The sequence below is a fragment of the Amphiprion ocellaris genome, chromosome 3, assembly GCF_022539595.1.
Source record: "Amphiprion ocellaris isolate individual 3 ecotype Okinawa chromosome 3, ASM2253959v1, whole genome shotgun sequence".
Lineage (NCBI taxonomy): Eukaryota > Metazoa > Chordata > Actinopteri > Pomacentridae > Amphiprion > Amphiprion ocellaris.
In genome coordinates this window covers 12,954,513-12,979,318 of record NC_072768.1, presented here as the reverse complement: position 1 = coordinate 12,979,318, position 24,806 = coordinate 12,954,513, and positions in this window count along the sequence as shown.

Below are 24,806 nucleotides of genomic sequence, written 5' to 3'. Positions count from 1 at the left end.
GGGTCCGGTTCCCCCTACAATCTCTGCCTCCTTTTTTAATCTCTCTTCACACTGCAAGCTGTTATCTGTTGCTCGCAGCCATCAATCTCTCCCCAGACAGTGGCACCTCTAAATCTGGGCCAGTAGTGACCTCCCTCCACTCTCCCCTCCCTCTGGCTTGAACCGAAACACCCTCAAATCCTCCTCCTCTGGCTTCAGACCCATGGGAGTGATAGACTGTCACATACTCCTTGCTGCCTGCCTCCTCACTGTGTTTCTTGCTGCTCGATAGATTCCTTTTTGCTTCTGGTTTTTCCTCACACGTGCCTGCATGTGTGATTACTTATGCTTCTTACATGCAGATGTGAATTTGCAGCACCAGTGTGTAATAAAGCACTTTTTATAAGATGTTTATGAGCAACTGATGACTTATCAGTGTTTAATAAATCATTCACTTTTGCTTTATGAAACACTTCTGAACCATTAATAAGAACTATTTCAGAATTATTATCTGTTGAAAACCTCTCTGGCTGGACTTGATCATCTTCCAGCATGACTTTTCTGTTAGTTATCATAAGAAAAGCTAGAGCACCTTGACCATAAATGATTATTTACGGCACAGCAATAACATTTACAAATGTCAAATAATTGCATATAAGAAAGAAAGTAAGAAAACTATTAGCATACTGTTAATACTGTCAATATCTATCATTTTTTTACATTTAGCACCAAGGTTGTCTCTGCCCCGAGCAAGTTCACAACTCAAAAATGTGTCCTCTAAATGGGGATTAAAAAATTTGTAAATAGGTTATAAGTAAATTAGTTGCTAAGTTTTTCTTACCACTGACACTTTTGGTCTCTAAACAGAATTTCAGCTCAAATCTTATGAGTGATGCTGGGTTGCTTTACACATATACTGCCCGTCCAAAAAAAAGTCACACACTAATATTTCATTAGACTGCCTTTAGCTTTGAGTATAGCACGCATTCACTGTGTTTCCATAAGCTTCTGCAAAGTCACAGCATTTATTTCTGTCCAAAGTTGCATTAATTTTCTGGCAAGATCTTGTATTGATGATGGGAGAGTCAGACCGCTGTGCTAAGTCTTCTCCAGCACATCCTAAAGACTCTCAATGGGGCTGAGGTCTGGACTCTGTGGAGGACAATCCATGTGTGAAAATGATGTCTCATGCTCCCTGATCCACTCATTCTCAATGTGAGCCCCATGAATCCTGGCATCGTCATCTTGGAATATGCTCGTGCCATCAGGGAAGAAACACTCTTGGTAATTTTTAGTATACTTAGGTAGTCAGCTGACCTCATTCTTTGGGAACATAACGTTGCTGAAGCCGACCAACCCCAAATCATAACACTGCCTCCACAGGCTTGTAGGCACTAGCCATGATGAGTGCATCACTTCATCCTCCTCTCTTCTTACCCTGATGCGCCCATCACTTTGGAACAGAGTAAATCTGGACTCATCAGGCCACATTTCTTCCTCGAATATGATGGTTCCCCACTATCCTTCCAGACCCTTCTGAAACAGATTAACTTCCTTTCTTCTGACATGGTTATTTAAGAAATGAGAAGCTCCTCGCTGCATCAGCTAGGGTTAAATAAGTTGTTGTCATCCCTGCAGTAATTATCTGATGGAAGGCTCTTACCTATTTGCTTAATTAAATCCAGGTGGCGACTTTTTTTTGGACAGGCAGTGTATTTAACATTAATTACTCGTTTATCATAGAATATTGTCTTGATATACAGACAGGTGATAAATGCAAAACCTGAACTCTTGACCCCTACAGTGAGGGAATCTATTTTTCCTATTTTTCTGTGGTGGCATTGTGCTGGTATGGTTTAGGGCCACTTGTCGCCTCAGACGTAAGAGTCACTTTAAATCAGCACAAAGTTGTTTTAAGTGATCGCCTTTGTCCTGTGATTAAACATTTCTGTTCTGATGGCAGTCAGGATGACAACGCTTCAATCCACACAGCACAATGTCTCAATGAACAGTTTCTTGAGTCTGAAAATGATGTGAATTATTTGCTGTGATCTTTGCAGCCATCAGATCTCAACACAACAACTATGACAGATTTTGAAACGATGTGTTAGACGGCACTCTCTACTCCTGTCTTCAAAACACCACATGAGGGAATATCTTGTGGCAGAATCCATCCAGTGGAGTTCCGTGACTCGGAAAATAAACGTCAAGGTGCATTGAAGCTGTTCTGGTGGCCCGTAGTAGCACAACGCCTTTACTAAGACACTATCTAGCTTTTCCCTTTATTTGTCACCTGTCTGTATTTTCTGAGGTCACAAGCAGATCTGAGGCATATAAGTTTAATTTATCACATGAATACACAAGTTGCCGTTTGAAATACAGTGGACTGTATAGAAAACAGATAGCACATCCCCATCTAGTGGCGCCATTCTAATGCTGCAACAGTTAATGCCATATGCGATACATTGCACTGTATAGATATTCTGAATTTTGCTTTTGTTAAATAAAGGACAGTTGTCTCTTCTAAAAAGAGGCATAAATAATCTAATTAATGAGAGCTGAATTCTTCTTAGTTCCTTTGGTTCCACAGTTCTGTTTTTGTGCATTACTGTCAAGCTGCCGCAGCCTTTTAGAAATAGGAAAACACCATCATTATTGTCACTAGTAACACCTCAGCTTTTGCTTCTATGATCAATAAAAATGCTTCCTTTGAAAACACCTTTCATTTGATTAAAAAAAATGTTTTCCTTGTTTGGATTTAAGGCATTTTTGTTTCTTTTATTCTCTTTGGCTCTTCTGTGTTTCATGTGTTTTGCTTTTTTTTGTTGTTGTATATTTTGCCTTTGCCCGAGTATGTTTACGACACACTGTGATTATAATTTATTTGTGAATCAGTGCCATTAACCCAGTGACTTATATGCTATTCCATAAACACAATTTACATGTTTATTGTGAACAATGGCCCATAACAGCATTAAGTTGATTCAGAGGCTTTGCAAAATATCTCCTCATCTTACATATGGAAAGAATGCAGCACTTGGCCATGATTCATTAACTTCACCTCCAGGCGAAAAGGCTCTCTGTTCGGCCTGCACCTCAAGCTCTTGGCCCTGTACTTATGAAGGACCTCTCACTCAATGACACCTTTAAAAAATATATCTATTTCATGGACAGACATTATAAGCTGCAGGCACTATCATTATTTATTATTTTGTTTGCTTTTTTTTTGGTATTTGTGAGGGAAAATTTAGAAAATTTAGCGACATTTCTTTCACTGCACAGGGTCTCAGGACAACACAGAGCTTCACGTAGATCAGACTTTCATCTTGTATTATTTTTGATACAAAGCTTGTGGAACTTGTCATTTTCCAAAATCTGGTAAATCCACTCTGTCACTCACAGCACCACCAAAACTAATGATTGTGAAATTAGTTTCAGAGCAATCAGGAGCTCCCCTGCTAAGACCCACTGTATCCATATGCATGAAATTGCTTGTGTTAATACATGCTATGAATCGTGGGTAATGCAGTGAATAATTCTGACTGCATGCAATAATGCTATCTTCTATTAGACTGGGGACTGTTGTGGAGCTGGAGCCCTGTGGCAATATGCTTGTAAATGGCCATGTATGGATAATTAAGCATTACTCTTGAACATTAAAACTTGCTTATTTCAGAGAGCTGCAGGCAGTGAAGGGCTCTTATTGGACTCATCACTATTTTTGGTGTTTCCCTATAATGCATTCTCATTAGCATTAGTATGCAAGCAGTTGTGAACTTTTTGATCTCTCTTACTGTATCCTGAAAATAGGTTTTCATTAGTTTGAGTATATTAGCAAATATTACTTTTGTAAAACATTTTCCAGTAGTACATAAAGACATAGTAGTTGCTGAAATCTCACTAAAGTGACTTTTAAAGCAGGAATGCGGGAGGCTACATTTAAGCTCTTGCCAAATGAGTTCACACAGCGCTGATTAGGCCCATCAGCATCAGGTAAATCTCTTTGTATCTCACAGTATACCCATAGAGTGGATAAAAAGATGGATGCAGCCACAGCGATGTGACCCACTGGTTTTTGGAATACTGTTTTGAAGCCTTTGTTGTCACCATCTTGGCTTGTTGAAAGCGAGCGTAAGAAGCCGGGGTCAATGAAAGGAAACTACTTATGATCATACACTAGCTACTTGTCAATCACAAAGTAGCTGCACTCTAAAACATACCCTGCTTGATCATCTATTTTCTTCTAAATGGGAGCAAAATTTACAAAACGAACATCACGCTGTTTTGAAGGAGACTTGAAACTAGTGATCGAAACCATAAATTTATTAGGAAAAGGTTTACTGAGGTAACAAATCAAGTGAGAAGTCGGGTCATTTCCTCATAGACCTGTACAGTCAGACTTCTTCAGTCGCCCCCTGCTGGCCATCGGAAAGACTGCAGGTTTTAAGTATTTTCATGTTGGCTTTACTTTTCAGTCCCAGATGCTACATCCATCTTTTATTAACAGCCCGTAAGTATGAGTTTGAAATCTGGTGTCTGTGAAGACATTACGACACTGACACACTGGCAGTGACGTGTTTTATGTTAATGGAAGAGGTGAAGAGGGGAGCAACCACAGCAAAGCTGAGAGTGGTGGCAAAACCTAGCAAGTGTCCAAGAAAAGTTTCTATAAAGGAAGTCTGGCTTTCAGAGGAGGGATTCCAGTCAAGAAAAAAAAGTGATTGATGGTGAAGATAAACATTGTAGACCCACGTCATAAGCACGTGTCGGTAGTGTTTGTGAAATTACTCTCATTGTCAGAAGGGGGAGACAAACGCTCTGCATTTTTTTTTTTAGGTTTTCTTTTTTATATGTTTTTTAAATCAACAAATACAATACAATTCAAAGACATAAATATTTCTTTGTATATACATTTTGTGAGAAATCACATTAGATAATATTATTATATCATAATAACATAATACCTTATTAGCAGCCGTTCTGTCAAGATGCATCCTGTTTACACTTACAACCCATATTTATATTATTTTAACTTGGGACTAACAACCATCCAAACCTTGAGGCAGGCAAATTCTCAGCAGTGTGACCTGCATTCCCAACAGCAGAGCCTCATCTTGGAGAAGTAAATAAGCACATTCCTCAGGACTGAATGATGACAGAACAGGCCGCTCCTGTTACTCAGCTGTTATGTTTATGTAAACCCTGCTCACATCATTTGTCTCCTTTGCAGCAGCTGTCAGTTTAATGTCTGCCATCATCCAGGTTACAGTTAGTTCATAATGACAGAACATGACGGTGGATGTGCAGGCCTGGGCCATAGTGTGATACAGTGAGGTCAGATATAGTCACAGAAGGGATTGAAATAACAGTACTGTACTTCTGCTGTAGTCGGATACAGAACTAGACATCTTTACCATGTGTACATATATATATATATAAAATAAGTCTAGATTGAAAGCTGCAACCGAAGCAATGTGTAACAGTTTGTCTGCCTTTACTTTTCTGCGTTTGATGTGCATCTGTACTGCTTCTGAGACTAAAAGCATACTGGAAGCCACAGATGGAGGGATAAAGGAGGATTAAATCTAAAGGACCAAACTGCCTTAATTATGTGTCACATAAAAAACACACTCCCACACACAACCAAATCACCTCTGCTGTTTTAATTTAGTGGTTGAAGGGAAGAATGTCCGCAGCACTGAGAGGCTGCCAGGAACACTTTACTTATAGGACGCACGAAACAACACTTCTTCCTGGTTGTATGATTAAAGTGTACATTCTCACCCTCTTGTCCAGATGATGCGAATAACTGACACCAAATTGTTGACAAGTGTGTTAAACAAGCAGATTTAACATGCTATTTAGTCATTTATTTTTCTGAATTAAAAATGTGGGGCTCTGAAATGTTCAAGGACCACCAAAGATGTTATTAATATAATTTTTTCTTTCCCAACCCCTAACGATTTGTGTGATAGATACTCCTTCCTATTAGTTCCTAGTTCTAACTCGATTTCAAGATGCTTCAAGGCAGTTATAGGTCTGTATTTTATGTGTAGACGAAGCAGCTGAATGATCCTGAAACTTCTATAATGTCTATGAGTTTTGTCTTCTTCCAGGTACCATCACTCATTAAAACTACAATCTTATTATCTCTTTAAAGGGAAAGGAGTTTAATGTGGCTTAGAAAATGATTTAATGTGGCTCAAGGAAAAGAAAGCAATAAGGCTTGATGCTGTCTTTTAACAATAGTCTGCATTTATCTGTTATGCATTATCATCATTATGCATAGCCTCTGGTCAACCCATGCATTTGTCGAACTTAAGCAGTTTAGTGCAGAGAGACACAAAACAGACCTCAAATTATTGGTTTTAGAGCTCAAAGCCTCTGACAAGTGAGATGTTAGATACAGTCAAATTGCTGGTAAAAGGACAAAACACTAAAGCAGAAGAGGGTCCAAAAAAGAAAGGCAGATTTTTAATGTCAATAAAGTGACAGAGCACGGTGATACTTGAGCTTTCATACTTAAAAGTGTAATTGTCAAATGAAGACACTACTTTTGCACAACAAGTTAATGTGTATTTAAGTGTTACTTGTGTGAATAATGCGCTAAGTTTGGATAAAAACGAAGTGAGTGTGAAAGGAGGAGGAGAGAAGCAGCAGCAGGGGAGAGACGTGCACCAGGATTACTTTGCTTCATTAAATACACAACATAGCTGTGATGCCTGTGCTCTTTCAAATCCATATGTAAACCATTTCCTCCCTCCTCCGCTCCCTCTCTTAAAACCTCCGGCTCATTAGTGCTGCCTTTATGACATGGCTTTACCTAAATGCCGTGGATTTTTCCATTCTCTTTCAGGCCCATTCTCATGCTCGCACTCAGCTTCGATAGCTGAAAGACAGACCTTGGGAAGACATTTTCTGGTTCGAGCAGCATTCCTCTGCACAGTTTTCTTCCTAATAAGCAGAAAGGCCTGGTTTTCATCAGAAACCACTGAATCTGCACCACACAAAATAAAAGCAATGAAGACATTTGGTTAAAAACGGATGTCATCGATCTGTGATCTTTGCTGCATCTGATCCTCACAGTCTGCAAGCTGTCAAGTGTAGCAGGAATGCCAAAATATAAATATATACTGATAGTGATACATTTAATGTGCAATGCCTTAACAGCAGATATGCTTAGCTTTATAATGGTATTAAATATTTTTTCCTTTGAATTCTCTCATGTTCACAGGTAAATGTTATACTTTTTATACCATATACAGTTTATCTGACAGCCAAAGTAACAAGTTACTTTACGGATTAAGATTTTTTCAATGTATATTCAGTTAAGATTGAATTAGTGGCTCACAGGCTTTAGGATATATAATCTGTTTCAAAAAAAGCAGTGGCTACTTGGGATGTATTCTCGCATTTCCACTCTGAACTTCTCAGCTGGTTTTGTTGAAATTACTGTTTGAGGCCCTGAGAGGGAATTTGACTCCTTGTTTGGGAACCAATGGACTAAACAACTCGTGTATATTAAATAATTAAAACTGGTTCCACCACACCAAAAAGCATGAGCACTTTTCCTTTGATGCGTTTAGTGAATTTTGCTGATGAAATGTGTGTACTTTTACCTGTGTAGAGCTTTCACTGGAGGACTTCTGCTTGTTGTATTTGCACTTCGACATAAGAAAAGGAGTACTTCTACCATGACTGTACAGTTTAGATTGTGTTCTCTCAAACACACACACATACACACACGTAAAGAAGATACACAAATACCCTAAACGTTCAGAACACACATCACTTTAGGATTTGCCTGTTCGTTCAAATGTCTTGTTTTTTGAAAATGGTTCATTTTGAGAAGAGAAGCTCAAATGTGAATCCAAGTTTATTCCCACTAGGACAATTACAGTCCACTAGGTGGCAGTGTAACATTAATTTGAGTGCCTCCGAAAATGAGGACTTCAAAGTGAAATTTTCTGTCACATATTAACACTGATATGATGAGATATGTTCCTCATAATCTCTGAAGAAATTCTAATTATGCAGCTTTGTTTTATTTACGTTTATTGATATGTTTTAGTGTGATCACCCACCATTATATTTGATCATTTTAAATCCTTACATGCCGTCTCTCTGATGATATAACACACACAGGATTAGTCAGACAGAGGACCGGAGAATCACAGGCTGGAAGCTTCAGAGCTGAGAAGGGCCTGAATGATCCACTTTTCCAACTTGCTCCTGTATTTTACAGAGAGCGCTTTAGGGTGAGAAGTTTTTCCTGTTTATCCATTCGGTGGAAAATAATATCCTGTAAAAAGCCAATAAGTTTGTGTCTTTGAACTCGCTGAGAGTTTTTCTTCGCCACTGGCTCGGGCTCTTTGGGAGAAATGAGGGTGAACAGCTTTGACGGAGGACTTCCCATCAGCCGACTCCAAACCTCCACACATGTTTCTGATAGACCTCCACAAGCCCCAGTAATCTGAGGGCAGCTCATTCAGAGGAAGAGGGAGTGATAAAAAACAGGGGTGGGTGAGAGGGAAGAGAAGGAGATATAAGAGAGAAGGACGGGCTGGAGAAAAGAGTGGGAGCAAGCCAAAGGGAAGGGAGGATGAAAGGAAACATTTGAGTATGAAGCGGTTATTTGGCTTCTCTGGAGATGACACTGTAGGCTTCTCAATTTAAAAAGGCACGAGTGTTGGTCCTTCTATAAGTCTATAAAGTGTATACAGCATTTCATGTATCTTGAGCAGACAGTATTAGACTCCTGTATTGTTTTGAATATTATTTTCAGCTCCTTTTGCTTTGACAGACTGAGGGGAAATGAAACATAAGGGATGGCCGGCCAACAAAAGGCCCAAAATTTAATCACTATCTTACTCCATCTGTTATCTTAAATAGGTTTTTCCAAACCAAATAACACAAACCATCACCTTCATTATCAGAATGTGTCAAAAAAAATGCTGGAAAAGCTGTGTTTCAGTGTTAATTGCCAGCTTTTTTCATTAAAATAATGGTGCAATGCTTCATGATTGTTGTCTTTCTGTCAGAGGACTTGAAGGCCAGCCACCTCTGAGAAAAACCACCTCACACACACAGCAGGTCTTGCCGGTGTCTTAAACACAATGTAACCCTTCACACTTAATTTCCCCTCGTCCCTCATAAATCAACCTGATACCTGTGCGGACAGACGAGCCAGTGTAAACACCTGTTGTGCTGCGTGTTGCTATTTTAACATGAGGCGAGCGAGTATCGGTGTGTAGTCTAGGGGTAGTAGTGGAGGAGGAGGGAGGAGGGAGGAGGGAGGAGGGAGGAGGGGGAGGCGTGGGGTCCGTCCTGGGATGGAGAGGAGTGGGGATGGACTGTGAAATCAAAACCAGCAGGCTACAAAGAAGCCTCAGCTGGAATAACTCACTCGTAAAAAGTTACTCTCCTGAGGTGCAGGCAGATTGGCGCATCCCCAAACATGAGAGTCCATCTAACGGCCTCCGTCTGTCCCCTCATACGACTGCAGTAAAACACGCTTGCAACAACCTTGGTTTTCTTACTGAGGACCACAAAAGCATAATTTGAGCAAGAAAAATGAAACAAATTGATGATGGAAATGTCTTGAATATGTTCATATAATGGAATTTTGGAGCAATTTTGGAGAATAGTAACATATAACACATAAAACATGGATTTCTGGGTAAAACATCTCTCCAAGCGTAAACATCAAATAATGACAAACAAGAAGAAACACAAACTGATACAGAATATGAAGCATACGATGCTGCCAGAAGTGTGGACAAATTTTAAAGGTACTAATGTATGTTAGGGTGGAGAATTATGATAATATATTGGTAGCCGTCTCAATCATAATCCAGATTGTCCGCAAGCCATTTGCAGCAGTGAACAGCACTATTTTATTCTAATATTAGATGCTTTATTGCTATGCATCAATGCTATAAGAGTCTTGACTTGTAAGACACTTTATTTGCTTGATTAGATTAAAAAAAACACGTCTGGTAATTTTTACCTCAAGTTTCTTAATGTGCACTCAGATGCTTAGTCACTTATTCAAAACTAATGCAGTCTAATACCAAGTCCTGGAATAAAGCCTCCCTGCATTAAGGCTGCAGTGTTCAGTTTCTGTTGAAACTGTTTTAAAGAGGTGTTATGGTGATTAGGAGGTTGCAGTTTGCAGATAAAATCTGTGGATAATTCTTTAAACGCTTCGGCTCACTTAAGACAACCTGGCCTAAGCAGAGGGCAATTTAACACAGGAAAAACATTTTGCATGTGGATCAGCAAAAACCTATCTGTATGCTGCAACGTGTTGTGTTTGCATGACATTTTTGTCAATGCTGTGTTTGTTAGATGTTTAAACTGCTGTTTGAAATGTTGCTCTACTAGACGGCATCAGTCAGTTCAGGTTTTTTTGCTTCAATAAAAGTTACTTTCTAAACTAAAAATAAGTAAGTGTTGGCCTCAATATGAACTTAAAATGTCAAAAGCAAAGCGAAATAATTCCTCTATATGAGTTTATATCATGTAAGATAAATGTCCAATCGTTATGACTAATGCATTTCTGTGTAAACAACATCCTGTTCTCCAACAAGGGACCATATTTTACAAAGTGATCATGTGTTTTGCATGAAAAATCTAAAAGTAGTTGGTAACTGCAGCTACCAAATAAACCTTTCAGCAGCAGTCCACAGTTATCTGAATGTACCGAGTACCAATTTGTTATGGTTGGATTTGTCATATTTGCTAATGCAGCTCCCACTAACAGTTGCTGGTGACACAATATATGAGTAATAATGTATAGTAATGCTCTAATTAAAGTGTTATGGCATGTGAAGAATGGCGATGTTGGCACAGCGAGCGGGTCACCCAGCGGCCTCTCCTCTGAGAAGGAGAGTGAGGTCATTGACTGCAGGACAGAGTGACACTGCAAACACAGACACAGACAACACAAACAAGAGACTGACACTAAGGTAGGAGGGGAAAGAAGTAAGTTCGACTGAGTGTGTTCAGATGTGCTTTGTGTCGGAGGATGGAAGAGTGCGTGTGCACATGGCTGTGTTTAGGGCCTAGAGGCTTGTTTAGCTGACCTCAGTGAAAGCAAACCTCATGACAGAAGGTCTGGCATTGTCTGTGTGCCCGGGCTGCACTGGAGCCAGACGGTCTGCCGGCCGCCAGCTTTGCTTGCTTATAACGGCTGAGAACATCCGATCCCCTTGGGGAGGACAGGAGGGGAGGGGGGTCTACTGCACCACTCGCCACTTTCCTCTCTGTCTTTATCTCTGCTCTTTAGACAAGGAACAAGCATTAGCCAGGTCATCAACTAGTATGTTTATTATGTATGTGAGTGCGCGTGTGTGCGGGAGAAAAGAAGAAAACAAGAGCGGAGGGAGGAAAAGTTTGGATACAAGGACATGAAATACAAATAGGAAAATGTTGTGCATGAGAACACAGGGAAGAAAACGTGACAGTCTTTTCTTATGTTTGATCTGGCCAGTCAGGAGTAAAAACTTTCCAACACAGGTAATCACGGAAAGTCTCAGTGTCAAAGTATTTCATTGATGACCGTGTCCCCTTTCATCCCATCCAATTCACTTCCATTAATTCATCTATCACGCACAGAGAAGGCTGCAGCTTTGTGTTCTGACAGGAACAAATGGTCTCTAATCACCTCCAGACGCCCATGTTCAACCATGACAGAACACTTCCACTCCTCCTGAGCTGTGTATTTGCTGTGCCCGTCCAGCAAACCTTTCACAGACTCCCCACACGGCCCTGGAGGAGAGTTGGCCATTCTTGAAAAGCCCACGAAAGAAATGTGGAACATTTGAATGTTTATGTATTGCATAACTTCTGGGTGGAGTATTTTCCCCCCTCAAGTGTCTCAAAATAGTAAGATTTCATTCTCCATGTGTAGCGTAAGGTGGAAAGCAAACAAGTTGGTGGGAAGGTAGACGAATGTTACCTCTGCTGCTCCGACTTTCTGTTCACATGTCAGTGTGGGAACAGGCAGCCATCCCCATGACTGCATGGAAAAAGGGAAAAGCGAGGCAAGAGGAGGACAAACTCTCCCGGAGCTCACATTCATGTGGTGGGAGACGGAAAGGGAAAACCTGAAAATAATGAAGAAGGAGATACATAAAACAGAAAGGCTTTGGCTCAGTGAAACAGGCACAGTATTACAACTATACGCCCACAATCAGGGTTGATTCAGGGGGAATTTTACAAGACGGAAGACGAAGAACGGCTACAAAGGAATGAGACAATTAGAGACTTAATCACAGGAATCAGCATCAGAAAAGTTGCTTGAGCAATGAATATTTTATTGAACCGCCACAGTTTGGTGTGAGGTTTATTGAGGCTATTTAAAGCTGCACTAACCAATATTTTGTACGAACAAAATGACAATGTGTAATAAGAAGCAGGTTGCCTATAGAGAGGAAACCACAATAAAATGATCAATCAAGCCAACATCCTATTCCTGTTGTGCATTAATTAGCTCATAGTTTGTGGTTTGCACTGCTCATAACGTTACTCTTTTTGTTCACTCTCAAGCCTTTCATGACATTTTTTAAATCAAAAAGGCATGATAATCCCACAGTATACTATTTATCCAGGGTCAAATGGCACACAACAAACTTTAGGAAGTAGCTGATGAGCAAAGTGGACAATTAAGGAATCAGATATTTCCCACAGAAGTTGGTGGTGACCAAAAACCGAGCTAAAAGAAAGCAAATATTGGCTAAATATTCACCAGGTGATCAGAAATACAACCCCAAATGAATGATAATGTTGTTCCTCATAACTGTTATCTGGTAACTATGAGAAGTCTGTGTTTAAAGTGAGAAACAGGTTAACAGCTCTCAAGAGAGGGATGAATGCCTGTCAAGTTTAAGTGTTTCCCATCACAAAGTGTTTCCTAAGAGGTTCAGTTCTGGTGTTCACAGTTTGCTACACTGCCTGCGAATGTCACGCAAAATTGCAGTTGGGAACTGACATATATTTGTTCCTGTACTCGGAATCACTAAGGAAGCTTTGTGGGGTAAATAGCAGTGGCCTGAGGACTCGTCTGTTCACCAAAGTTATCTAATCTGATCATCTCACTGAAGGGAACATCCATGTTTAACACGAAGGTGCAGATATGCTTTTGAAAAAGTCATGCAATATTGGCCTTCACCTTGTGAACTAGTTTCCCTTCGACATGATCAAAAAGAAACTAAAATCGGCATAAAATGTTACCAAGTTCAAGACATGGGCGGCTAACTTTACCATGTTATTGATTAACTCTTCTTCCTCTTGATGTGTCTGTATTGTAAATCCTTAATAGCCTTCAGTTGATCTACACTGGGAGCAGTGAGCAGTCATCTGCTGCCCAGATCCCTCAGTGTGTGTCCGGTAGCCAGCTCCTCACTACACACTTACAACATGAACAAGGCCCAAACATCGCTGCACATCTGGGGCCTGAGCTGGACGCCAGCCACAAGCTCTCCCTTCTCCTTTCCCCCCTTACGTACATTACACTTCACTGTAAATGTACATTTTCATACCAGCATTTTCATATGGACATTCTTTGTGGACAGAGGTCAAACAAAGTTTACCAGTAACATATTTAGAGTGTCTTTGCTCTGTGAAAATGCTGTTTTTGTTTGAAAATAGGCTTTAAGCAAGAATAGTACTGATACTAATATCCGGCTCTTCTCAGCTGCTAAAGGTACCATGATGACAGAACAGGCAGTTCACAGTAACTTACAAAAAAATGCCACACAGATAGTTAAACCTTTAAATCAAATCATGCTCCCAGCTGTGACTCTAACTTGCCCTTCACAACTGTGGGAACAAACTATCAGATCTCAAATCAGCGTGATCTTTGTCAAGCGGCACATCAAAGCCGTAATCGTAAACAGAAGCATAAAAGTTTGGTGGTATGTCTCAAGAGCTGAAGGCTTTTTATATTTTTTTTTCTATGAAAGAGCACATTCTCTGGATTTGGTCAGACAGATTGATCACCCCAACTTTACATCTGATAGATTATAGTATGTAAGCATAGTACAGTAAGTTAGTGCAGTACTTATATTTAAGTAAGAGTGCTACAATGTAAAAATACTCTCTTACAGTCCTACGTTCAAAATTCTTTTGCAGCAACTTATATGTAAAAATACTAATATTGCAGAATGACCTCTGGGTTTGGTGTCTCTTTATTCTCACCTCACCCCAGCCAGCTCTCCCTGAGCCTGGTTCTACTGGATGTCCCTTCCTGTTAATTGAAGGTTCTTCCTTGGGTCCAGACTGAAACATTTCAACATACCATGAAATGCTGTACTGTACAGACTTTTATTTTCCTCACATGATGAATCCCGCTGACTTCGATGAACCTCTGATTTAAACGGCATGTTAGTGGTTTTGCCATTGTGAGGATGGAAACATAATGACTAGTTCTGCTGTCTCACAGAACAACTGAGGGGTTTATTCCCTTTTTGCCCTTTTTTTATCTTATGCTCGCATGAGAAAATTAATTTTCAAGAGTGCAGTCATTCTCACCCCATGTAAATGTCAGCAAAGCTTTGTATAGCTCTGTGGTCTAATCAGTCCCATTTAAACTACTGTGTGGATATTCAGGGCTTTTAGTCTTTAGTAATCAGTGTGGGGAGGGTTACTTTTAAAACTGATGTCACTGCAGGTTACAGAATATACGCCCCGCAAGGTCATTTGTAATGCATAAAAAGTGCAAAATGTGTAAAAGTGAGTAATGTTGCATGCAACAATGAATGAATGTGGGATCCAGACAAATCCTGATCCTCAAAGTAGACTGAACCAGGATTTACTCTGAAGGTGCTCGTCTGTCTGACCAAAATTTTCCCTGACCTTGTATTTTCCACAGCATTGTTAGACTGAAAAAACAGTAAACGAAGAAAACAGAATGATTAGAATTTATAATTTTTATGCCTCTGCAGTAGTTTTCAAATGAGTGCTTGCAAGTTTCCAAAAACTGGATATAAATAATTAGTCAAAAATGTACTACACATCACTGATATAAATTGATGGGTCTCCACGCTGGGGTTTGTTTGTTAGACCTGCTTTAGAAGCTGACTAGTATGCCAGCAGCAGTAACAGGTTGATCTGGAGTTGGCTGGCAATTTGTGTAAGCAGGCATCTCACTAACAAGTGTTCAACAAAACTACTGCTTTTACATTTCAAAGTGAATAATGTCGACTTTTTAAAAAAATTATTTCTTCATGTGATTTAAGGATTTTAAGCAGATGTGTCAGTAGGATCTTGGCACATTGGAGACTTTTAACCTGATAACTGAATCATTTTCAGACAAAATAAGGCAAGATCAAGTCAAATTAGTGCTAAAAATTGACAACAGGTTCTGTTTCTTAAGTGAAAACAACTAGTTAAAGCTGCAGTGAAATGAATGTAGTGGAGTAATAAATAAAATTTTCTCTGAAATGTGGTGGACAAGAACCATAAAGCAGCACAAACTGGAAATACTCAAGTGAAGTATCTTCTACTTGATTACATGTACTTAGTTACTTTCCATCACTGCTTAATATACACCTGTAGACCTGCAGTCACAGTGTAAATACCAGGCCATCTGTAAGTGTATTATACGTTGTGTGTCTGTTTTCTGGCAAACTCACAACGGTCGTCCAGCTCTCCCACAGATAGACAGAGACATTGTGTCCCTATTATACGTGATGATATCATATATATATGGGGAATCTGAAAAATGAATAGTGTTTTCATAACGACAGTATGTCTGCTCCTTAATAAGCTGAAATTAAGTTATTCAGTTTCATACCTACTGCCAGACACCTAAATAATCTCTTTTGTACGCTGTAGAGGAGCCAATTCTGTCCCAACCCCTTTCCCCTCTCTTCATCTTCCTTTCTAACTGAACAAGGGTTGACAAGTTCTTGTCGTTCCTGGCCGGTTGGAGGGAGCCCCAACAAAAGAGCCCTTGTTTGAGACTTACCCCTGTCAGACTGCGCACTTTGATATTAAAAACTCTGCTGGGCGAGGGGGGGGGGGATTGGAGTCGGGAGGGAGGAGGGGAGCGGCGAGGGAATGATGAAAAGGATGAAAACAAACTCCTACTGTCTCCTAAGCCCATGTCTGTAGGTGTAACCTCATAATGGACTCACAAATATTTGTCCAGTCAAAACAAAATAAAACAGCTCTTTGACTCGTCGTGTAGTGAGTCCGATCAGCCTCCACCAGCGTGTCTCTGGCTACAACAACCACCTGCCTATTCTCTTGTATTCTCACACAGTGATCACATTGACACAGGAGGCCTCTCTTTAGATGTGAACAGGCCTCTTAGACTGGACTGGAGCCATCGCCAGAGGGAAGAAATCCCCTGATACTGTACCTCACTGACTGAGGCCGTGCCAGAGACCTGAAATACTAGCAGATGCCTGGTTGTGCCCAAAAACGTGCGCGTGCCAGCAAAAATAAACCAGCACTGAGGACCAAATTTACCTTGCCCTCGGTTTAAACCTACAGCCGGGAGCTAGAGCTTGGCATGAGAGTTCAGGACTGGAGCTCAGATTCCTGGAGAAGAACTGAACTTTCACACCAGGGCACCGTGGGACATAAAACACGTTAGAAAAAATATGAATTTCATTACATCCCTCTCAAACACGTAATTCTGCCAGATTCGGGCCTCCTCCTTCGATTCGCAGCCCATTCAGGAATGAGAGGCAGCAACACAGATAAGTCTGTACACTTTGCAAGCAGAAGCGACAAGCTGCAGCATGTCGGCCATTCAGGAAGAATGCAGAAGCAAGTGTAATGAGGATTTTCTTTTTCTTTCTGCTTGCGAGGCGCCTGCTATTATCATGATTTTGAGTAGCCCTGAGGGCAGTTATTACAGCATTTATATTAATTCCCCTGGATTGCTTCATTTTGTTCATACAGGCCAAAAAAAAAAAAAGACCCAAGCAATTAGAGGAATGCCAGTGAAGAGAGGAGATGGGCTCAGTGATGGCACAGAGAGGGCTTTGATGTGTGCTGCTTTATGTTAAGCACTGCTTTCCTCACGACGACAATCCCTGCTTGTCTGATGCACGAGGTTCTACTGTACTGGCGATGACCTGCTTCTGTAGCTAGGGGCTCATTCCTGTTAGCAATTGCTTGCCATGTTAATGGCTGTAAGAACATCATGGGGCCTTGAGGCTCTGACAGGCTGCCGCCACTCGTACCTGCTGCCACAGGCGAGGGGATGGGTGTTCACATAAATCTGCAGAGGAATCTGTGAGAACCACAGCGTCATGCACAGCAACAAGCTGACAAGAGCAGCACAGATAAGTAAAAAAGTAATTGTACCTGGCTGGCCTGCCCCTCCATGCTGCACCTTTACAAGCCAGAGAGATGAGGGAAGAGTTATCAGAAAATGAACACATGTCATACACTCAGGTATTTCATGTATATGATGAATTACAGCAGAGGTGAGCATAAATATCCATGTATGGGATGTGGAGGAGCAGCCAAAGAAGCACAGACTGAGGAGGGAGGTGAATATGTTTGCATGAAGGTCAAACTGACAGACAGCTTGTTAGATTTGATTTAAAATTCTCCTCATCTGTCTTTTCCCTTCAGAAAATATGTAAAGCAAATGCAGTGGTGCAAAGTAAATAAGCACATTAACTCAGTTCTACTCATGTGAAAGACTTGTTTTCCATCTGTGTGTTTCCAGTTCATGTTGCTCCATGTTCGAATTTCACTAGACTTCAAATATGATATGACTTATTGTCCCCTTTGGGAAATTTACTACATTTTACATAGGAGACATGTGACAGTCAACCACACTAGTGTTCATATGTACGCACATTTCAGTGCTGTAAGCAAAAACTTCAAAGCGACACATTGTGGTTCAACCAGTACTGTGATATATTGCTGCCACACCAGAAAAAGAAAAACACATCAGTTTCATGTCGTAACGTAAAAAGTTTATGGTCAGAACAAGATGTTTTTCACTGTGCGACGAGATACAAACTTAGCATGTTATAACAAGAGATAGATAGATAGATAGATAGATAGATAGATAGATAGATAGATAGATAGATAGATAGATAGATAGATAGATAGATAGATAGATAGATAGATAGATAGATAGATAGATAGATAGATAGATAGATAGATAGATAGATAGATAGATAGATAGATAGATAGATTTTTAATGTGATAACATTGTTATCCTATAAAACATATGTTTGAAGGATGGTGCAGACAGAACAAATGAACTGAAGAAAGGACAGAATTTGATGAAGTTCTCTTTCATGCATAGATTTAGACACAACAAGAGTCTGCTGTTATTAAGCGCAGTAGATGATGCAATTGTGGTAATTATGCATACATAAAGAAGAAAGATTTTAAAATGCATGGGGCCGTCCAGAAAGAAGAATGATCTGAACCCTCATTGATCAACTGGAGGAGCACAGAGAACTCCAAGGATACATTATGTATTACAGTGTCATCCGCCGTGTAGAATAACAGCAGAATCTCAAGCCAAACATAAAGTAGGGCTTAATCAAATTTAGAAATGCATCAATTTTCCTCAATTTATTGCTGCTAAGTTGTCATGTTGTGATGTGTTTCTGGTTCCGTTTTGTTATAACTTTATAAGTCTATATGTCAAAATAACGTGAAAACATATTATTGTAACAATAAACTTGTCATGTTATAATATGACACTGATTTGTTTTTCATTTTCTCTGTGTGTCAACAAAACACTCATGTAAACAACATATTGTATGATTTACTGTTACACTTCTTACATCACTACATTTGGCGGCTACAGCTTCTACTTACTTTTTTAGATTAAGGTTTGACATTAAAACTTCTAACAAAAAGAACTTTTCTTCTTTCCAACCCATAATCCTCATCTCATGATCTCTTTAGACTTATTTTTGACCTTTCAAGGTGGTCTGGCCCCCATGTTGGGAACCAGTAGCCTTACTAACTTGATATAAACTCATGAATTGTGCATCAATATTAACAATCAAATCATGTACTAACACTAGCAAGGGACCATATTTCAGTAAAACTAGCAGTGATAGCTACCTTAGGTAATTATGTAGGTTGATTAGATAATACAAAAAGTGAGTAAGAATGCAGGACTTGGATCTGAATTCTTCTTTCACCACTGCGCAAATGTGTCCTACACTCCTGTCTGCTTTCCTAAATCTTCCTCGTCTGCTCCTCTCCCTCTCTCCACCTCTCTCCCCTCTCTCTTACAGCGAGGCGCTGACAGAAGTTAGCATTCACAATCTTTCTGTTAAGGCTTTAACAGGAGCCAGATGAAAGACAGCAGCAGATTAAGATGTTAAACAGCCTCATATGGGATGGCACGGGACGAGTGAAGCAGTTGGGGCTGGAGCGCAGTGGAAATGGAGACAAACAAAAGCCCAGGAATGTCAGATGGAGATCATGTTGCACAGCCCTCAAGGAATAAGACATGCTATTAACACTGGCTGCTCTCATTGGCTGGGGAGCCCTCTGGGGACGCTTAGAAGCTTCTCTGGGGACCCTGCAAAGCACAGAGCCCACTGGGACTGAACACCCGTCTGCTGGGCCAAGTTTCCGTCTTTTGGCGAAGTTCAATGTGGCCCAGTGTTAAAGAATTATTCCAAAATTAAACTTAATTAAAAAATGTGTTTATTGTTAGCATAAAACACCTGATAAATCACTGCTGGGAGGTATTATGTTGCTGATCCATAGTATTGAGCAGATGAGCCAACAATTCCTGGCCAGAAGCCGCCTCATCTACTGCAGCTGTACTGGCAAAGAGGGGAGTATTGAATGTAAAGTTACACTGTACTGGGGTTTGCCAAGTCTGACATAAATTTAAAGCAGCACGGTCATCATGAATACAGCTTTTAACGTCCAAGCCGATGTCATAGCCCATAAAACTTTGACACGGGCTAGAGAGGTAAGGTTTGGCGCATTTTAGTCGTTTTGTCATTACAAAAAGGTTGCTAAAAGTTTGAGGATGCAGAAGCAATCCACACAGCTTCTACTGAATTTGTCTTGCAACTATATTTGCAACAAAGAAGGCATCACTTAAATCTAATTAGTGATTTACTTCCCCCTCGTGCAGGCCCAGTTCAAAGACAGTGAAATAAACACTATTGTTAAAATAATGAAAACCATTGTGTTCGGCTGGACTGGTATTCATAATCCTCCTCCCATGAAAATCACAACAAAATGACTGAACAATTACAAAGACAAGTCAGTTTTGTTTAGCGAGGCTTTTACGTGGGAATAAAACGCTGCAGCACAGCAGCCCAGTAGGCACCACGAGCAGTTCAAAGCCATGGCGGTTTCTATTCTCTGGATTCTGCAGAGTTTCGGCTGCAGTAGCTCTGCTGAAACGAGATGAGAAGGAGCCTGGCTTTGTCTTTTTTTTGGGGGGGGGGGCTCTTTTGGGCTCCCACCCACCCTCTGAGCTGATTGTGAATGATCTGTGTGGAGTAATGAGTGCTCGGTCTCTACATCCGTGGGTGTTTTTCTCTGCATCACACGAAAGAGAAACCAGCTCACAACTTTGTCTGTTGTGATGAGTTTGCACGCTGGATGATATGTAATGGAATGCAATACGCTCATTGTGACATTAGTCTGAATGAAAAACACACAACTGCACGTACACACACACACACACACACACACACACACACACACACACACATTCTTGGCCTCTTGCTGGCACTCATACACTCAGCAGGTATGTCAGTGTGGAGACAGGCGGTGGTGTGTGCCCCAGGAATGCGAAACCTGACCTCTGGGCTGGAATTTGAGCCTCCTCACTCATCTTCACTCTTCTCAGAGATATACGCTCAGAGAGGCGGCCTCACGCTGCCCAGCAGAGCACTACAGCGGCAACAAGAAAGTTAAACATCTGACGGGTTGTTTTAAAGCTCTGGCACGGGCTAAATGAAAAACTCTGGAAACAAGCGAACATCAAGGCGACCAAGAGGTTTCCATCCAAGTTCAAGCCTGCGAACATGAAAAAATCTGGCACGTAACGCCTCGTAAAAAAGCAGCATGTCATTTTTACACATCAGTTTTTGTATGCATTAATCAAACGAGATGTAACCTGTTAAATCAGGTGCTTTTAGTGAGAGCCAGGTCAGCTATTTCCCCCAGTCTTTATGCTAAGCTAAGCTAACTGGCACTACTGATATCAATCTTCTGCGTGATAAGCTAGAATGGAGGAAGCTGCAGAACCAGAATGTGAGTGGGAGTCATTAATGAGCGGTCTGCATGAGATGCTGCTCCTCTCCAGGCACAGAAACACAACAAAACAGAATCAGCGACGTGGACATCTCGGCTCCTGAGGAGAGGAGGAAGAAAGCCCACACGGCCGAGCCTAACCGCCTCGGCAGCTCCAGCCACCCAATCAGCCCCGGTCCACACAACCACCATCACTGCAGGCCAAACCTCAGACTGGAAGCTTGGAAGGTAAAGCAGTGTGACTGCATTTCCTGAGTCCACCCCATTTAAACTCACAATATGGAACATATTAGGAGGCCTGCAGAAAAAAAAGGGGGCTGCGTTCCTAGATCTTCTCTTTTACAGCTCCTTGGAAAAGAAGAAAAAAACCTCAGTCAGACTTCTAAAAGGACAAACTGGGCCTGTGGAAAAAAGTTGTTGAACCCTCAGTGAGATCAATGAGCATGACATACTTTAATATATAGGATTACTTCTCCAAACATGTGAGACTCAGGGTTAAGTTGGATGTATTTTGCATTACTTTGCACAAAGTGTAAAGTGATTCATGATTCATTCTCTCAAAGAGTCACATTTCCAACAACCCACAGCCATGCAGGCGTAAGATCTCCACACTGCCGTCGCACACTGCGTTCATGTGCTTTTGCTTCACAATTTAGGTAGAGGGGTCTGGAGGGATATGATTATAGCCCATAAAGCAACTCTATTGAAGGCTGGTATAGCCTAAATTATAGAGATTTCTGAGATTATATCACACAGAGCACAGCAAACACGTTTTTTCTTCTCATCAGTGAAACTCTTCGGCGCAGAGGGAAAATTCTGCCTCACGGAGAAAAATGAAATATTAAAGAATGTAATTCTAGTGGTTTCCGCAGTGAATGAAGCCTTTGTTCTTTGGTAGGGGTTAAATCAAAGAGGAATTCTGATTTTACAGGAAAAAAAAACATCCTAGTTTCCCCTAGAGAAACCACGCAGTGTCACGCCTGGGTGCACTCAAGAAAGAAACGCCTGTGTTCAGTTAGGTTGCTTTTAGAAGCAGAATATACAGAAATGATGACTGACAACAAGACTTACAGCTGAGACGTTCAACGTGTCGATTTGGATTTTAAAAGCTAATTTAATGTAGCTGACTGCCACAGTGAGGACCACTGTGCTCTTATGATCTGAGCTGGAGAGGCAGCAACAGGCGGTTGATAAATGCTGTCAGAATTGAGCCTAGAGGAGTGTGTGTGTCTGTGTGCGTGTGCTCACACTGTGGCATTCTTTTAACCTCTGTGGAAACTCACTAAAATAAATCCTTTTCGTACGTCAGAGAGGCCCCTGTGCACCCTGTAATTACTGAAGGGAGGGTGGGATCTGCAGAAGAGCATCAGGACCGGGCTGCTTTTGGCTTCTGAAAAACCACCTAAACGCTTACTCAATGGTCTATTCCAGGCTCGGTCAGAGGCCTGCAGCACAGTAGCAGAATCACGGTTTGTCATTCGGGAGATGCGAACAAAAACGGCACGGTGGAAGCGACACGGTAAACGTTAAGTGTTTTAAAAATGCACGTGACGGCTGGAGACGCACGACACGCACCTGTGGAGGACAGACGTGTGTGAGCAGCGACACGCCACTTCTCATTCAGCCGATTAAGGTGGAAAAATATCCAAAAGCAAAAGTCTCCCTCTCCCATGTTGCCCTGCGTGCTAGCCCATAATCCCCTCTGAGAGCGTGGATCCCCTGCGCGCTCGCATGTGTCAGCACGCCCAGTAAGTGGCGAGCATGGCAGCTGCAAGGAGCCGTAATTAACACCCTCAGCCAAGGTGAGAAGACTTCCGTGGGCCGCGGCACATGAGAGACAGAGAGCAGGAAGTGTTTGAGGCGCTCTGTGTAATCTCTCTGCGTTTCAAAAGGTGCTATTACCTCACTCTGCTTTTACTGGGGCCAGATGTGCAGGACGGGGTCATCAGCAGTAGTAGCAAGCTGCGGTATTCCCACATCTGCCCGGCTCAAATGACCTACTAACTTTTTTAAACTGACTTTTATGTCTGTTTTAACTCTCTCATCTGTTAGGGGAACACCTACAGAATATTCCACCTCGCTATTCATTTGTACTCAGTTTGAACCAGGCGATGTTCTCGCAGGTGTGCTCACCTTTAGGAAAGAACTGGGGAATCCTGTGACCTAATTGTAATTAGCAGACCTCCTTTGTTTCCAATTGGGAACATGGAGAACCAGAAACGCTTACAGACAAGAATCTACAGTCTGAGGAATGTACTGAGGCTTTGGTAGGACAGAAGCCATAATAACAGGGTTTCGAAATTCAGAGCTTTAAAAAGCAGCACAAAACTCACAACGTGCACCGAAACACAATTGTTCGGATGCCCACATGTAGCGTGTTGCTGTGAAAAGGTAGACTGCTGCGTTGTCTTCACTCTAACATCCAACTCTAATGCTGCAACGACAGCTCGGTGTAACAGTGGAACAAAATGGCGTCTCGTTTTTTGGGGACGACAGACTTCTCCAGAAAACGGTTGAGGGCTGCGGCCTGATAATCAATACCATTCCTGAGTTCGTGGAGCACACAAAGCTGCTTGCATGGCTTTTCCTCTCTCCCCTCCATCTTCCCCAGAGTTACAGTCCTCCTGCCACAACTATTCCAGCTCTGGAGTGGAGCAGAGCAGGCGCCTTCCCAGAGATGCAGCCACAGTAGATGTGTATTGTCGCTTGGCCTTTCCCCAGCCCTGTCTAATTAGGCCCCCTCTCATACGCTCTGTGGTGGCTTGTGTAATCTGCTCACTATGTGTCTTAGCTCCTCGCCACCCCATATAATTGTCTGCCAGTTCCTCTCCAGTGGTGATGTGGGCCCTTTTCCCATAACAGAGACACAAAGGAGCAGGATAATGGCCCCCAGTTGTAGGGAAGAGAGCAGAGGCAGAGGCAGAGACAGAGGCGGAGTGGAGCCACTCCTCTCTGCTGTTTGAACTCTGCACAGTCTTGGCTCCAGACAGACAGCAGGCCTGAAGGAGGCTGTCTGAGTCTTTATGGAGGAGGTGAAGGACGGAGACGCAGCGCTCAGCAGCACACGATCGGGCAGCAGAATTCTCAACAGAAAATATGACAAACTGAAAGCAGCTCTTCTCACTGTCTCTGCTCGAAGCACGTTATTCACAAACTTCAAAAAGCCCATCAAACAGTTCTGATGTCTCAAAGAACCCACTTACAAACACACACACACATCCTTGTAACTGCACAGTTCAGTGCTCATTAAACCAGAATCAGAGTGTCACTGAATGCCTCTATTGCTGAATGTTGGCAGAGACCTCTGCACCTCCCCCCCTCTCGCTACCATCACCGCCAACCTGACAACCCAATACCAGCAATTATGAAGGAAGCCAGCTAAACCACATCCAGCTTGGCTGTAGTTTTTAAGATTCCAGTAGGCTTGTAAAACTTCTTGGTTTCTCTGCATACATTCCAGTATCACTGTGGTGGTTTCAGGGTGCTGCATCCCTGGTCAGTTACAACAACGTCCATTGTGAGACGAGCTGAGACCATGAGGCATCGATGATGTGCTGAAGTGGGATCACCTTTGGAAGGACTAGCGTAGCGTTGCT